The sequence below is a fragment of the Macrotis lagotis genome, chromosome 5 (genome assembly GCF_037893015.1).
Source record: "Macrotis lagotis isolate mMagLag1 chromosome 5, bilby.v1.9.chrom.fasta, whole genome shotgun sequence".
NCBI lineage: Eukaryota > Metazoa > Chordata > Mammalia > Peramelemorphia > Peramelidae > Macrotis > Macrotis lagotis.
The window spans coordinates 96,971,663-96,989,399 of record NC_133662.1 but is presented as its reverse complement, the minus strand read 5'-3'; the positions used below and the strand labels follow the sequence as shown (position 1 = coordinate 96,989,399).

The window sequence follows — 17,737 nt, the reverse complement described above, 5'->3', positions numbered from 1 at the left end:
CAGCCTCAGACACTTAACACTAACTGTGTGACCTTGAGCAAATGACTTAACCCTGTTTGCCTCATATCCAGTACTGTCTTCAGTAGTGCTGATTCATATCTGGCCATTGGACCCAGGTGACTCTGGAGGAGAAAGTGAGGTAGGTGATTTAGCACAGCACTCCCTCACTCACATCCAAATCATGTGTCTGTCATGGCATCACCTCTCTGATATCATGGTCCTCTTTGAGATCAAAGGGTGAACACCATCATCATTGAACCCTAGGAATCCTCTGTCTCTCTTAAGAAGGGAGGAATGTTGCATTATCTGTTTTTTTTTTGAAACCATTCAGGTTTTTTAGATACTTTTAGTTCATCTTTTTTTTTATATACCGATTTTTTACATTTCTATTGTCTTCAATGAGTACATCATTTTTCTAAGGTAGATGAAGTGTTTATTAAGTGTTCCAGACATGGTATTCAGTGTTGGGTATATTAACTGTGAAAATCAGCTATTTTACTTTCTATTAGTTGACAGACACTCCTATTTAATAAGCTATTTAATAAGTCCATTACATTATTGTACTGCATTTTTCCCATCATTCCCAAAATGATGTACATCTATGTTGTTCTTAGTTCTTTCCTACCACAAAAATGCTACTAGAATATTTTGATAAATATTATTTAATCTTCGTTTCCTTTTGTTTGTAACTTTATTTAATCCTTGGGTAGTGGAATCACTGCAACAAAGAGTATAAATTTTAGTCACTTTTCTTCGTTAATTCCAAATTACTATGCCAAATGATGGAACCAATTCACACAACAACAGTATAACAGTGTGTCTTCCTATAGACCCTCTAAAAGGAAGTGTTTCTGTGTTTTTTCTTTTTTTTTTTAAATTGTATTCAAAGGTAGTTTTCAACATTCTTCCATTTGCAAGCTTATTTCACATTTTTCAGTCACTTTCCCTTCCCTCTCCCCTCCCCATGATAACAATGTGGTATAAATTGTACATGTACAACCTTGTTAACATATCATATTAGCTGTGTCTTTTCATCTTTGCCAGTTTACATGGTGAGAGTTGAAATCTCAGTTTTAACAATTTGTAATTTTTTTGCTGTTAATGATGTTCAGAAAGCTATTTGCTCTTTTGACCATTTATCTACTGGGGAACTGGGGAAATGTGCTTCTCTTTGGCAAAAGTTTTAATTTTATAAATGTGATGAGTTTTCACATGCAACATTTTCTTAATCCCATACATGAATGGATTTGGAGTTAGGAGAATATGTTTATATTTGTAAGGTCCTTGATCTAATTAATTAATACAGTACATTAATATCCACTAGGACATTAACTCTGATAAATTTTAAAAGGAAAATTTTACTTGGAGAAGCACTAATTTCCTTCTTCCCTCTGCCCCTCAATTACTCTGTGTGTGTGTGTGTGTGTGTGTGTGTGTGTGTGAAAACTTTTAAAACAACTCAGATACCTGTGTTGTGTAGTAGAGAGAGAACTAGCCTTAGGGCCAGTAAGACCCTGGGTTTAAGACCTATTTGACACATATTGGTTCTGTGACCCTAGGCATGTCACTTCACTTTTCAGTATTGCCACAGGCAATATGCCCAGATTGTAATTTGCTGTTTAGGGGTTGATCTATATTGACAGGTGGAGCTTCTTTCCCAGGGGATTCCCTCTACCAGTGAAATAAAGTTTTGATCCAAACCAAAAAGCTCTTATAGGTATATAATGTAATTTTTTTCACTGTTATTTAACAGATATGAATTCTAAGGTTGTGCAGATAAACGTTTAATGATTGGCTCTTGAAATACAAAGGCATGCTTTTAAATTTAATTTGTATTAGTTTTAATTAGTTTAATTTGTATTAGTTTTCCATCGCAATGAACTAAGTTATAAATCTCAAGGCCTGTTTTGTAGCTTTTGCCAATTTCTGTGGTGGAAATGCTCACAGTGAAATTTTTTTTTTTTTGGTAAATTTTTTATTCACTTTAAACAAATACAAAATGAGAAAAAAAGCATTTCCATGTACACAGCAAAACATGAGAGGATTCAATATACAAAAATATATTTCCATTTTAAGAAAACCTATAAGTACTACACATTTTTTTCAAAGCTTCTCAACTTTGCTTCCTTCTAGTTTTGTTTTTTGTTATGCATTTTTTTTTTTTTTACTTCTTAATTTCCAAGAAAATTTAGCAATCCTCTCTGGGTTTTGGTTCCAGGATACCCCTGAATAACTTAACCTAAATCTGATGTTATATTTAGATGCTGATAAAAATAACAGACTTTGAAAGCCAGCCTGTTTGTCTTAACTTGAAGTCAGAACTCTCCAGGGTCCTGTGCCTCTGGGCTTTTAGCTTATCATCTCAGTGCCTCCAGGCATTGCTTCCAATGGCTTTGCATATTGAGGCCAAGTCTTTGCTTTGCCTATTTTTTTTTTTTTTTTAGGTTTTTGCAAGGCAAATGGGGTTAAGTGGCTTGCCCAAGGCCACACAGCTGGGTAATTATTAAGTGTCTGAGACTGGATTTGAACCCAGGTACTCCTGACTCCAAGGCAGGTGCTTTATCCACTAAGCCACCTAGCCGCTCCCTACTTTGCCTATTTTCAAGTAAGAATCCCACCCCCCCTTTTTCAATCAATTACTATATCTTATTAATTCCACCTTTACAACATTTCTCCTATTCACCATTAGATAGCTACCCTGGGAGAACAGGCTCTTGTCAGTTCTCCTAGGGCAGCTAAGTGGTGCAGTGGATAATGCACTGCTCTTGGAGTCAGGAGGATAGGAGTTGGAATCCAGTCTTGCCACTTAACTAGCTATGTGACCTTGAGCAAGTCATTTAACTTTGCTTCACATCCAGAGTCATCTCCAGACCTGATTCATATCTGGCCATTGGACCCAGATGCTCTGGAGAAAGTGGGGTTGGTGACTTGGCACAACATCCTGTCACTCAAAGCCAATTCAGGAGCTTGTCATGGGCATTATCTCCCTGATATCATGGTCTTCTTCAAAAATGAAGGACAAACAATAACCTCTGCTTTGGACTTTCTGTCTTTACAATCTCCATTCTATCTCCATATAACTAACTGCCTCTAAGAAAGTATCAAATGTCTGAGACAGGATTTGAACTCAGGTCCTCCTGAGTCTAGGGTATATGTTCTTTCCCTTCACCATCTAGTTGCCCCTGGGTGACCTTGGGCAAATCCCTTAACTAGTTACCTTGCATTCAGGGTCATTTCCTGTTGTCCTGATCCATATCTGACCACTGGACCTAGATGGTTCTAGAGGAGAAAGTGTCTGGTGACTTAGCACAGCACCCCTCACTCAAATCCAGTTCATTGCTTGTCATGGCATCATCTCCCTGATGTCATGATCTTCAAGAATGAAGTACAAACATCACCACATAAAACAAGTAGACCACATCATTTCTTTATTCAAAAAAGCTTCAATAGCTCCTTGATGCTTCTAGGACAGGGTTCATAAGTTGAAGTCCGTGGAACTTAATTAAATTTATTTTTGATAACCATTCTTCCTTTATAATGTTATATATATTTTTATGTAGTTGGTCAATTACATATATTAAGCACCTATAGAGATAAGGGTCTGGAGTCAGGAAGACCTGAGTTCAAATTTGATCTCAGATACTTATTTTGTGACCTTGAACAAGTCATTTGATCCTGTTTGCCTCAATTTTTTCTTTTGTAAAATGATCTGGAGACTCATTTTACTGGATACTGTTCTAGCAAGTTTGCCAAGAAAACCCCAAATGGGGTCACAAAGAGTCAGACCTTGACTGAAAATGATTGAACAACAAAACAAGGGTGACAGATGCTTTGCTGAACATTGGGGATTAGGGGAAAAAAACCCAGTTCCACTCTCAAGGGGCTCACTATTTAATAGGAAAGACAATATGCAAACAACTATGTACAAATAAGACATATACAGGATAAATTGGGAGGTAGTCTCAGAAGAAGAGCATTAGAATTAATGAGGATGGGAAAAGGCTACTTTTTTGAACGTTTTTTTTATTTTTTCAATTATATGCAAGGATAGTTTTCAACATTCAAATTTTTGTAAGGTTTTGAGTTCCACATTTTTCCAATACCCTCCCTTCCCTTCCCCCCCCCCCCCATGGCAGCAAGTAATTTGATATGTTATGTATATACAATTGTGTTTAACATATTTCCATAATAGTCATCTTGTGAAAGAAGAATTAGAACTAAAGAGGAAAAATCCATGAGAAATAAGAAACAAAACAAGTTTTAAAAAGTGTACATGGCATGTTTTGCTCTGTATTCAGATTTTACAGTTCTTTCTCTGGATGTGGATGACATTTTCCAGGACAAATATTTTAGAATTGCCCTTGATCACTGAACTGCTGAGAGGAGTTGCATCCATCATAGTTGATCTTCACACAATGTAGCTGTAATTGTGCATAATATTCTCATTTCACTCAGCTTCAATTCATGCAAGTCTTTCCATAAAGTTTTTCCAGATCTTGATTTCTTATAGAACAACAGTATCCCTTAACATTCTTATACCATAGTTTGTTCAACCATTCCCTAATTGGTGGGCATCCCCCCAATTTCCAATTCTATAAATATTTTTATAATATGGATCTAAGAAGATGGGACTTAACCTTACACTTGATATTATTCGAGAAGCCCATAGTTTCGACAGATTGACAGAGGGAGCCATGACACACTTAAGCATCAGTAGTACACAAGTGGGAAGGACCTCTGCTCCATGATAAAAATACAACTCGGGGGCAGTGGCATAGTGTTAAAACCTTTCCATACTCAGGCTGTCATTCGATTTTCCAGTTATGATATCCCTTTAGGCTTCCAAACTGGTCTACTTGTGTTTCTTAAATTGACATTTTTGTCTTCTCATGTGTCTAACAAACTGTCACTCCTGCCTAGAATGTCTTCCCTCCCTCATTTTGCTCCATTTAGTTTCTTTTAAAGCTCAGCTAAACTGTTATTCCCAAGGAAGTTTTTCCTGATCTTTCAGTGCTTGTATTTTTTTCTTTCTCAAATAATCTTCCATTAAAATTTCTTTCTTTCTTTCTTTCTTTCTTTCTTTCTTTCTTTCTTTCTTTCTTTCTTTCTTTCTTTCTTTCTTTCTTTCTTTCTTTCTTCCTTCCTTCCTTCCTTCCTTCCTTCCTTCCTTCCTTCCTTTCCCCTCCTTCCTTCCTTCCTTCCTTCCTTCCTTCCTTCCTTCCTTCCTTCCTTCCTTCCTTCCTTCCTTCCTTCCTTCCTTCCTTCCTTCCTTTTTCTTTTTCTATCTATCTATCTATCTATCTATCTATCTATCTATCTATCTATCTATCTATCTAAGCTACTCTAATCTACATTAGTATCGTATGAGCTGTTCTTTTCATCTTTTTCCCCCTAATAGGCATTATGGCTTGTGACAGTTCTCTGTCATAAGGGAGTCCCCCCATTGGGAAAGGAGAGATATATCTTTTTTTGTCCAGTTGCCCACTTGAGGGTGTGACTGCTGAAAGGTCCCTACCTGGGATCCAGGTTTATGTTTAAGAAAGATCAATTGACCAGTTCCCAGAGACACTGGGGAAAACAAGTCTCTGAATGAATGAATTTGATTGTTGTAATGTCATAACAATAAGGACCAGTTCAATATTCAGATTTTATTGACTAATAAGAGTGGGGAGAGGAAGGGAGGAGACCATATTGGTCAGATACACACACACACACGCATATTTATAAACATGGAATAAAAGTCCCATAAGGTGGCATTGCACTGGAGATTACAGAGGTATGGATTCATTCAAGTGCTCCATTCAGGTAGGAAGGCTTGGTCCCACAGGAGTGACAACATTCCAGGGAGGAGATATACTCCCCAGTATCCTCCTTAGAGCGAGACACTTAAATCTTAATCTTGGTGGCCATTTAGAGCTGACTAATTCACATGTTGAAGACACAGACAGGGTTTTTGAGGTACATAAATGCAGGGGTAGGGGAAGACATACTGGCAGTTGGTGAGACATTATCTTTGGTCACACAGCTATATTTACCTTAAAATATTGTCAGTAGTTTTCTGTGGTCAAATCTTATAGCAGTGGGTCACATATGCTATGAACCACAACCTCTGCTAAAAGATGACTGTTTATGGTGGTCTCAAGACTACTAGACCTTATCTTACAGTCTCAGACTTTTTAATGGTGGGAATCCCTTAAACTCTTAAAAATTATAGAAGGCCTCCCAAAAAGCTTTTGCTTATGTGAATTATACCTATCATTGGTTTCTACATTAGCAGTGAAAATATTTTAGGATTATTGTGAAAACACAGACCAAACTTTAAGAACTACTGATCTAATGGAATCAGAGCCGGTCATGGATTTAGATAGAATTGGGTTGAAGTCCTATTTCAGATACAAATTGGTGATATGAAGTTGGGCCTCTTAACTTCTTAATGCCCTAACCTAGGAAATTCCCTAAGACTATTAGTTACTGAGCAGTTATAATTTATTTTATTTTATTTATTTGATTTTTGCAAGGCAATGGGATTAAATGACTTGCCCAAGGTCACACAATTAAGTATTAAGTGTCTGAGGGTTGATTTGAACTCAGGTTCTCCCAACTCCAGGGCTTCCTCTGTACCACCTAGTTGCTCCTGCAGTTATCACATAAAGTTCTACACATAAAAGAAAAGCACGTGTCTGGAATCTCTTCCACATCAGTGTTCAAGCTTATTGCATACAATTTATAAATGTTTATTTAACTGAGTTGAATATTCAGCCCTACCATTGCTTCTGAGCTCTGCTCTCACAACTCCTATTTTTTATTTATTTTTTCTGTAAAACAGAATGCCATTTAGTAGCATAATTTATGAACATATATTTTCTCAGCTTCAAAATTCTATGATTCTAAACATAGAAAAAAGAAAACATTCCTCCCCCATTTTTTTGGAAGAATAAGCCACCCTTTGTTATCATGTAGGACATAGCACTCTGCACACCATAGGAACTCACTAAGTGCTAATTGAATTGGGTTGAACCCTACTTTTTTACACTTGGCCCTTCACTAAGGCTATTTTAGATCAGGACATGTCTGTCTTATTATATACAATTTATCTTTAAAACTGTAGGGTTTTTTTTGAGGTTTTTGTTTGTTTGTCTGTATAGTGATATAGTTGAAATTGGAAGTCCTGACTCTAATTTACCTAATAACCATGTAAGTTGAAGGAAATTACTTAACTCAGTTTCCTTATTTATAAATGATCATGCTAATAATTGTGAAATCTTTCCCTTCTGGGGAAAAAAACTTTGTAAATAGTAAGCAGAGCTGTAACTTGGGTACAAATAGTTCTCTCCCCCTACTGCTGAAATTGATAGCACTTGCAGTTTTTTTTAGCAAATAGAAATAAATAAGATTAGTATCTGCTTTGCAGTAATTATCAGAACTGATGAATCTGCATCCACCATGAGCTCCACCTATTGCTATCAGTTTTTTAAATTTAACACATTTCACGTTGTTCAGTTGTTTCAGATGTCTGACTGTGACCCCATTTGTTTTTGATTTTGTTTTCATTGTTTTTTAATCAAAGATCCTGGAGTGATTTGCCATCTCTTTCTCCAGCTCATTTTACAGATGAGTAACCTTTAGGCAGACAGGGTTAATTCATTTGTCCAGGATCATACAGCCAGTAAAGGATCTGAGACCAAATTTGAACCTGGAAGATGAGTCTACTGGGCTACCTAGCTGTCCTCACCTTAGATAATTTTTTTTTTGGTGCTTCTTGCTCCAGGAAGGACTTATTATTATTACATAGAATGAAATATTTTGAAACAAGTAAGAGAATATTAAAGTAACTTTATTATGTCTGGTAAATGCCCAACTATCAGTGTGAAATTTTTTTTTTGTGAAAACTGTGAAAGTTTTCAGGAAACCCATTGTTAAGAGATATATTATGGGAGCTGTAATGAATAATTATGGTGAGCAATTTCCATTTGGATACCTTTTGAACATTTGCAGGAATGTTCTCAGAAATTTATGTGCTCAAGTGAGTGTATTTGTCTATATATACACACACACACACACACACACACACACACATATATATATATATATATATATATATATATATATATATATTTGTGCATGTGGAAAGCTGGAAATGAATCAGATTATATGCATAGCTGCTCCTCTTCCCCTTTCAAGTAGTTCCTCTTTCCTTCTTTCCTTTCTTTGTCCTTTCAATGTCTCTTCCATTGACATTGATAATGCAGAGTTATTTGCCCACAAGTTTTCTCTGAGATCAAGGGGAAAAAAATTGATGCGGTTTGGTAGATTCCTTTATTTTATTCTTGAAGGATTCTTTTTGTTTGTTTTTGGGCTTGGGTGACTCCTCTTTTAATCAGTAGTGCTAAGAACAGGGGAGGGAAATGAGTTTTAAAAAAATCCCACTGGTTCTATTTAGGCTGTTCTTCCCTGAATGGGAGGCCCTGTGCCCCATGGGTCCAGACTGTTCCATCCCCCCAAGTTCTATTTCTGGGCATTGTAGGCCAGGGTCCGCTGGTTCATGGGGTTGTCAGGGGACTTATCCACTCCTTCAGCAGCTGTTTCAGCTTGGACAGACGCATGTTGGGGTTCTCCTTCTTTAGTCTGGGCAGGTGCAGCTCCTCAAAGGCAGTAAAAGCAGCCTTCATAGGGCGCTCTCGGGGTGGCGGTCAGAGTCATCATTAACACTGAGCACAGCTATGGCATCTTTGATGGTTCTGGCTTCCACACTGGCCTCATCAGACACCCGGCGGTCGACGTTCTCCTCCAAGGGGACTTCTAGGTGACTTTTTGGCTTCTCCACTATCTCCTCATTCTCTTTCTGTTGCTGGTCTCGGCGGAGTGTCTCCTCTATCTGGGCCCGGGTCACTTTGCCTGGGGTCAGGGGCTTGGGTGACTTGCCCTTCAGCTTGCAGTCTTCTTCTTCCAGCAGCCTCTGCAGCTCTTTCTTCCGTTCCAGCTGCTCTAGACGGCGCTTCTCCTTCTCCTCCTTCCTCTGCTCCTTCCTCAAGACGTGTTTGTTATCATCCTTCCAATAGGCATCCTCCAGTTCCTGCCGCCTGGCATCAGCCGCTGCTTTGGCCTTGGCTTTCCTGGCTCGGGCAGCGGCCGACTTGGCGTTCTCGCCCTGGAACTTTTTGGGCATCCCTCAGCATGGACTCCTTGCCCGAGCTCAGGGCCGCGTCGCGGGCTATAGGAGGGCGGGGGAAGGATTCTTTTCTGAAAGGACTTTCACCAAGGAAGTCTCTCTAAATAGTTTTATCCTGCATCTATACCCACTGGGTCATGGGATTTAGATCTGGAAGAAGCCTTAGGCATCATACTGTCCAACTCTGTCCTTCATTCACGAGAGAAGGAAAAAAAAAGATATAGAGAAAAGAGATGACTTGTAGAAGGTTATCAAGGTAGTTAATAACAGAACTGAGATTTGAACCTAAGTGAAGCCAGATCTCATTCCAAATCCAGGATTCTTTTGTGCAACTGTCCTTTAAATCCTAACTTAATCTATTGAAAGAAAGTTTGAATAGCTCTTTTAAAGGTCACAAGGCACCCAGACACTTCAGCTTTCTTCATTGCTATCCTGATGATACATGTGGGGTTTTTCCAGGTGGAAAAGATTATCAGCAAACCCACACATGTTAGAAATGATGACTTATAAGAACTGGTTCATTGGACTCTTCCATGGACTGAATGATCTGAAGATTGGCAAATTGTAATTCTTTTTTTGTACTATTGCTACATGCCCTTTCTTCTTGGGCATTAACTATGTTCGTTTGTTTTTTAGGTTTTTGCAAGGCAATGGGGTTAAGTGGCTTACCCAAGGCCACACAGCTAGGCAATTAAGTGTCTGAGGGTGGATTTGAACTCAGGTACTCCTGACTCGAGGGCCGGTGCTCTCTCCACTGCACCACTTAGCCACCCCCTGGGCATTAACTATGAAGCATAATTGTGCTAGAGTAGTTCTTGGAGATTTCAGGTGCAGGGAAAATTGCATTATGGTCAGTCACTAATATTTTTAGGCAGGTGAAATCAGGTTAGCTTGAAGGGATAGGGAGAATGAAGGTTGTTGTTTGACTCAAGAGAACTGGTGTATATAGAAAATTTGGCAAGTCTTGGACTATATAAATGTCAATTATTATTTCACAATAGGGAAGTATCCAACATTATCTAATCTATCTATCTATCTATCATCCATTTATCTATCTTTCTATCAGTCTATCTCTATATCTGTGTGTGTGATCTTTTATTTGTATTGACTTTATGATTTTCAACATACTTTTGCATACACATCATTATATTTAAGGAATTGTTTTACTGAGTTACTATCAAGTCACTGATATTTTGTTCCAAAGCCTGGAAGTCTGTGTTATTCTTTTAATATGCCAACAATATTCTCCAGGAAGACCTGGAGAATAAGTGCAAGGGGGATATTAGAGTTATACCACACTCAAGAACTGAAGTATATTTTTTCTAGGGAGAGCTCATTTGCTTCAAGATGTTCTTAGTTGGGGCAGTTAGGTGGTGTAGTGGATAAAGCACCAGCCCTGGAGTCAGGAGTACCTGGATTCAAATCTGGTCTCAGACACTTAATCATTACCTAGCTGTGTGGCCTTGGGCAAGCCACTTAACCCCGCTGCCTTGCAAAAACCTAAAAAATATGTTTAGTTCCTCCCAAACTACTTTTCCCTTTACTCTGCTATTCTAGCAAACTATGATCACATATATTACCTAAATTAACATATTTTTTCAATGTTATACCAACCAAACCATCAAAGGACAAGTTTATAGAACTAGAAATATAATAATGAAATTTACATGGAGGCAAAAATATCAAGAATTTGAATTTCAAGAGAAATAATGAAGAGAAGTGGAAATGAAGGGGTCTGAGCAGTCCCAGATCACAAACTGTTTTGTAGGATAGTAATTTTTTTATTAGTTTTTTTTTTTTGGCAAGGCAGAGGAGTTAAGTGGCTTGCCCAAGGCCACACAGCTAGGTAATGATTAAGTGTCTGAGACCGGATTTGAACTCAGGTACTCCTGACTCCAGGGCCAGTGCTCTATCCACTGTGCCACCTAGCCACCCCAGGATAGTAATTGTTAAAATACTTTGTTATTACTTTAAAATAGCTATAAAATTAAAAAGATTTTGTGCAAATAAATCCAATAAAGCTAAGATTAAAGAGGAACTTATTCAAATATATAAGAATCATTTCCCCATTGATAAATGATCTAAGGATATGAACAGGCAGTTCTCAAGAGAAGAAACTTAGGCCATGTATAACCATGCTTACTAGAAATGTAAAGTAATTCTGAGGTTCTACCTCACATCCATCCAATTGTCAAAGATAACAAAAAAAGGAGTAATGATATATTGAAGGAGTTATGGGAAAATAGATACATTGATGCATTGCTGGTGATATAGCCATTCTGGAAAGCAATTTGGAATTATAGACCTAAACCTAAAAGAGAACAAAATAATGGTCCTATATGTACAAAACTATTCATAGCAGCTGTTTTTGTGGTGGTAATTTTTTTTAACAAAAGAAACTAAGGGAATGTCCATTAAGCAGGGAAGAGTTAAATAAATTGTAGTTCCATTTGAGATTAAATCCAAAGGTCATCTCTTATAAGATAATCTTCGTGCCCTCTCCAGTTCTTTCCTCTTAACCCTTGTATAATTTTGTATTTACTTACCCATTTATGTATTGTTACCCCCAATAAAATGCAAACTTCTTGTGGCAGGAAACATTTTAGAATTTTTTTATATCTCTATGGCCAGCACTGCCTTGGTACTTCTTGTCAAGATCACTTTGTGTTTATTTTTGTTTTACTGTCTCTCATAGTGTTAGTCACATAGTAGGTATCAGCAGAAGTTCTTTGACTGCCTGACTGAATTTCAAGGGAAAAATCAAAGAAGAATCAAATTAACCAGAATTATCAAAAGTTTGAAGCCTTCAACACCATGCACCTCAAAGGGAACTGATGAATTACACAGAACATGATGCAGGTAATGGTGAATTATGGGGTAGTAATTTCTTGTTCTGTGAGTGAAGCTCAAGTGGTTTATGTAGTTCCCAGTGTCCCTTGATGGAATTATAGCGTTGTAATTCAAAGTGTTCCTGTTTGCTTGGCAAATATATTACATAGCTCTGAATCTTTTATTTCCATTTGGCATCATGACTTCCTCCTCTCTCACTACATCCCTCTGATTCTGTAATTATAATCAAATGATTTTTCATAGCCCAAATCCAGCCTTTATCATCAAGTGCTTAGGATCTACTCTTAAACAGGGAGAATTGCATGTATGTATACATGCATGTATGTATGTATGCACAAACATCCAATTAAGAGACCATTTCTCTGACTGGCCCCCTCTTTTGATTGTAATAATAGCTTAACTTTTTAAATAAAAGTACTTTATTCCTTTAAGCTGTATTCATCTACATTAGCATATTGGATGGAACACCTTATTATCCCTATTTTACAATCTGCTACACATAGCAAATAGAGACAGGAGTGGGGCCGCTGGGTGACACAGTGGATAGAGCACCGGCCCTGGAGTCAGGAGTACCTGGGTTCAAATACAACCTAAGACACTTAATAATTACCTAGCTGTGTGGCCTTGGGCAAGCCACTTAACCCCATTGCCTTGCAAAAAAAAAGAAACCTAAAAAAAAATAGAGACAGGAGTGAGGATGGAGCTTTGAGTCATGAGAGCTTGGATTCAAGTCCTGTCCCTAATACATGCTAGTTGTATGATTGGTCAGATCATTAGGCCTCAGATAATTCTCTAATACTATTAAAATATGAGATCCTTGAAGAACTTATATGATAATAATTTCACAAAGACAAACAGTTTTGAAAGCATTAAAAATCAATGCGGTGTACAGTCATGATTCTAGTGGACTCATGATGAAATATGCTAGCCAACCACTTCCTGACAGAGAGGATGGACTGAGTACAGATCGAAACATAACATTGCTTTCTGGATATAACTAATGAAGGAATTTGTTTTACTTGACTATGCATGAACATCTGTTACAGTATTTTTCTTTCTTTTTTTGGTGAAGGGATTGGGACAGGAGAGAGGGAAGGAGAGAAACTAGATTTTTCTAAATTTAAAAATTTTAAAACGTATTTTTTAAAAAAAAGTATATAAGCTTATTGAAGCCAGAGACTATTTTGCTTCTCTTTGTATCCCCCAACACTTAATCTATTGTGTGGTACATAATAAGTACTTAATGTTTGTTCATTCATTGACTTATTTTAAGCTATATAGATGAGATGTTCATCTGTATGAAAGGAATTTCTATACTGATGAAATCACAGGTCTAGGGAAATTTTTTTTTAAAGTGATGAGGTTCCTAAGGACTAAATGACCTACCCCAAATTAAACAATTAGTAGTGGCAATCCAGTAATAGAACTCAAATTTTTCCCACATGATTATATTATCTTAATATAGTATAATTCTTCCAAATGTCTTTCTTCTTTCAAAGAGGAGTTTAGTGTAAAGAGGGGAACTGGGTGATTTACTATGTCAAAGTGAAAACTCTGAAACTTTATGGCTTCTATCAAGCTAATTCTATACATAGTTAAAGTGATAATATAATAATAATAGCTGTTATCTATATAGTTCTTGATATATGCTAGGCATAGTTGCTAAGCACTTTATAAATATCTTATTTGATCCTCAACAACTCTCAGAGGTTGATGCAATTGTCTCCATTTGAAAAAAACTGAGGCAAGTGGAGGTTAAGGGACTATTAATAAGTGTCTGAGGCCAGATCTTCCTGTTTCAGGTTTTGTGTTCTATGTTGTCTTCACCACAAGGATATCCTTAGGCAGATAAGGTCTGTGTTTTTGCCTTTCTTTGTTACCCCCAGAGATTAGAATAGTGCCTGGAACTTAATGGAAGGCTTATTGATCATGGCTTTAGGGCATCTTCTTCTCAGAACTTTTGCATCTGTTTCTTCTCCCTCTTTACTCTGCCTCCCTTGATCTGACTGCAGACAATTAGAAAAATATTATCTAGAGCAGACCTAGACTCTAATTGATTCAGGATTTTTTACCCTGTGATGATATCTAAAGATATTTTGTGGGAATTATTCCTCCCTGATCACCTTCTCTTCCAACGATGGCAGAGAATAAGCACTAAATCTCTGTTAACAGACTTCTGGGGATCTGTTATGTATGTAATTATGACAACTCTTATTTCTCTTTATATCTCTTCTCCTATACAATTCTTCATTTGTCTTTTGAGGACAACTTAAGCTCTTCTTACTATCTCTAAAACCAAGGGGAAGAATAATGTTTGTGTTATAGACCATGATATGAAATTAGATGGACTATTGGGAAGTTAGTATATGTTTTTATAGCATATTTTAATATTAGCATATTTATACACATAAATACATATTAGTATATAGATTGCTACATTCACATACACACATAAATACATTTATATGCATATATCTATTTATCTCTCTCTCTCTCTCTCTATATATATATATATATATACACATGTATAAGTTTTATGACTATGAGCAAGTTACTCAACTAACCTCTTTCAACTTCAGTTTCCCAGTCTTGAAAATGAGGATTATAATAATAATAACCACCTCTGAGGGGTTTTTGTGAGAGTTAAATGAGATATATATGTAAAATGAGATAAGATATGTAAAATGATTTGTAAACTCTGTGTTTGTGTGTGTGTGTGTGTGTGTGTGTGTGTGTGTGTATGTGATAACAAAAAGGAGAAGAATGTTCTAGTTCATAATTGAATGGGAGGAGGAGAACAAGCTGAATCATCTTTGAAAAACTGGGTAAGGCCTCTATTTAATTCTAGACTTCTCCCTGAAACAAAATTCAATCTTTTTTTTTTTAAATCTACATTTGTCTGATGATGTGATTTGACTTAAATAACAGAACACCATAGTTTCCCAGAAGTTAAAACTGTCAGTTAAAAATAGTAATACTACATTATATCATTAGAGTACTTTATGGTTGAAATATGCATTCAGATTTATTTTCTCACAGTGCTGACAATGACCCTATGTGATTGGTAACACAAGTATTATTTTCCCCATTTTACAGGTGAAAAAAATCATCAAAAAAGTCCATATAAGTTATATGATTTGAGGTCGCCCAACTAGTAAGGGGCAGAACTAGGACTCATGGTTTGTAAATACAAAAAGTTTTTTTCTTTAATGTAAGAATCTTTAAAAAAGATTCAGGTTTCATTGAAACCTAGTTGGGTTTTCCCTAAGTCCTTGGGGCTATGTCTTCAGTGGTTTCCGGGGCAGTAATCATCATTAGCAGCTATGATTGAGCTTGGACAAGAATATAACAACATTCAGCAAACAGCTTCTGACTTGCAATTGTTCCTGCACATAAGTTAAACTAAATGATGAATTCTTAGTGGAAATTACATAGTCTATGTATCATTATTCAGAGCCTTGCAAGACAGCTATTAATCAGACAACCCTAGTGTAAGTTTCAGCATATAAATATTTGAGCATCTGGGTAAATAAACAGTGACTTAAACTTTAAAAACCACATAGACCTGGTGATTTAAAAATCATCAGTATAAAGCTCAAAGAAAAATAGTTGTTCACATGGCAGTTAGTTTATATGTAAAACTTATGACTTCAAGAACCTGAATAATAATAAAAAATAGTAATAATAGTAATAATAATAATAATAGCCAAGATTTATGTAGGACTTTAAGCTTTGTAAAATGCTTTCCACATATTTTCTCATCTACTACTCTAGACCAGAAGCATGACCGGGGCCCAATATGTAGCAACCAGTATGCTAAATACTTTGCAAATAATATGTAATCTCATTTGTTCCTTACAACAGCACTTCTGAGCTAGGCATTATAATTATCCTCATTTTATTGTTGAAGACACTGAGACAGAGTTAAGAAACTTGCCTAGGATCATACAACTATAAGTGTCTGACCCCAAATTTGAACTCTTGACTCCAGGCTTAGTGCTACTAAGATAAATCTATTGTATCACCCTGTATTTCTATGTAGAGTCCCAAGAATTTTATATTCTTTGTAGTTTTTTAAAACATAATTTCCATTTCTATCTTATCCTGCTGGGTTTTGTTAACAATATATAGAAATGCTGATGATTTGTGTGGGCTTATTTTACATAATGAAACTTTGATGAAATTAAATGTTTAATTTTTTGGTTGACTCTCTAGGTTTTTCTAAGTAAACCATCATGTCATCATCAAAAAAGTGTAGTGGTTTTTCCTCTTTGCCCATGTTTATTCCTTTATTTTTTTCCTTCTCTTTTTTTACTATAGTTAGCATTTCTAAATTGAATTAAATTAAATTATATTAAATTGAATTATAATGGTGATCATGGACATTTTTTGCTTTATTTGTGGATATTATTGAAAAGGCTTCTTTTTAAATCTATTATACAAAATGCTGGCTCTTGATTTTAAATAGATATTACTTATACTAAAGAAAGCTTCATTTATTCTTTTGCTTTCTACTGTTTTTTCTTTTAAAACCACGAATGAGGGGTGGCTAGGTGGTGCAGTGGATAGAGCACTGTCCCTGGAGTCAGGAGTACCTGAGTTCAAATCCGACCTCAGTCACTTAATAATCACCTAGCTGTGTGGACTTCGGCAAGCCACTTGACCCCATTTTCCTTGCAAAAAACCCTAAAATAAACCACCATGAATGACTGTTATATTTTGTTATTTTTTCCTGCATCTATTGATATAATCATATGATTTTTGTTTTCTTTGTTATTGTAAATATAGTCAATTAAGTTTATGGTTTTTTTGTTACTGAACCAGTCCTATATACATAGTATAAATCTAACCTGGTCTTAGGATACGATCTTTGTGATATATTGCTATAGTTTCCTTGTTGGTATTTTAAAAAAATTACATTAATATTCATTAGAGAAATTGGTCTATGAGTTTCAATGAAGTATTACAATGAACTGGTCTTTAAATGTTTCATAGAATTAGCTTGTAAATCTTTCAGTTTTTAGGGAGTTTTTTTCTTTGGGTCTTCATTTATAGTTTGTTCAATTTTTTTTCTATACTTAAGTATTCTAGTTCTTGTTCTGTGAAACTGGGTGATTTATTTATTTTTAATAAATATTCATTCATTTCATTTAGATTGTCAGTTTTATTGGCATATAGCTTGGTAAAACAGCTTATAAACAATTGCTTTTATTTCTTCTTCATTGGTTGAGAATTCACATTTTTATATTAGAAATTTTGTTTTCTTTCTTTTTATTAATTAAATTAGTAATTATTTGTCTATTTTATTGTTTTATTTTTAAATAATAATTTTTTTAATTTTAATTTTTAGAAATAATTTTTTATCTAATAATTTTTTCAACATTCAATTTTGTTAATCTCTCCTTTGATTTTCAGAATTTATGTATTGGTGTTTGATTTTTTCTAGGTTTTCTTTAGCTGCATATTCAATTTGTTAATCTACTTTCTCTTTTATTGATGAAAGAGTTTAGAAGGCTAAATTTTCTCTAAAAACTGCTTGACTGTGCTTCACAAATTTCACCAATTCTGTATCAACATTTTCATTATCTGTATTGAAATTAATGATTTTCTATAATTTATTCTTTGATTCATACATTTTTGAAGATTACATTATCTTGTTTCTGATTATTTTAAATCCTTGCTCCCCAGATCCTTCATTAAATCTCTCTCTCTCTCTCT

General features: G+C 35.8%; 1 pseudogene; it reads right to left on the bottom strand.

Annotated features, from left to right (window-relative positions):
• Positions 1 to 8,505: 8,505 nt before the first annotated feature.
• Positions 8,506 to 9,166, bottom strand: LOC141489809 (coiled-coil domain-containing protein 124 pseudogene; annotated as a pseudogene).
• Positions 9,167 to 17,737: the final 8,571 nt, after the last annotated feature.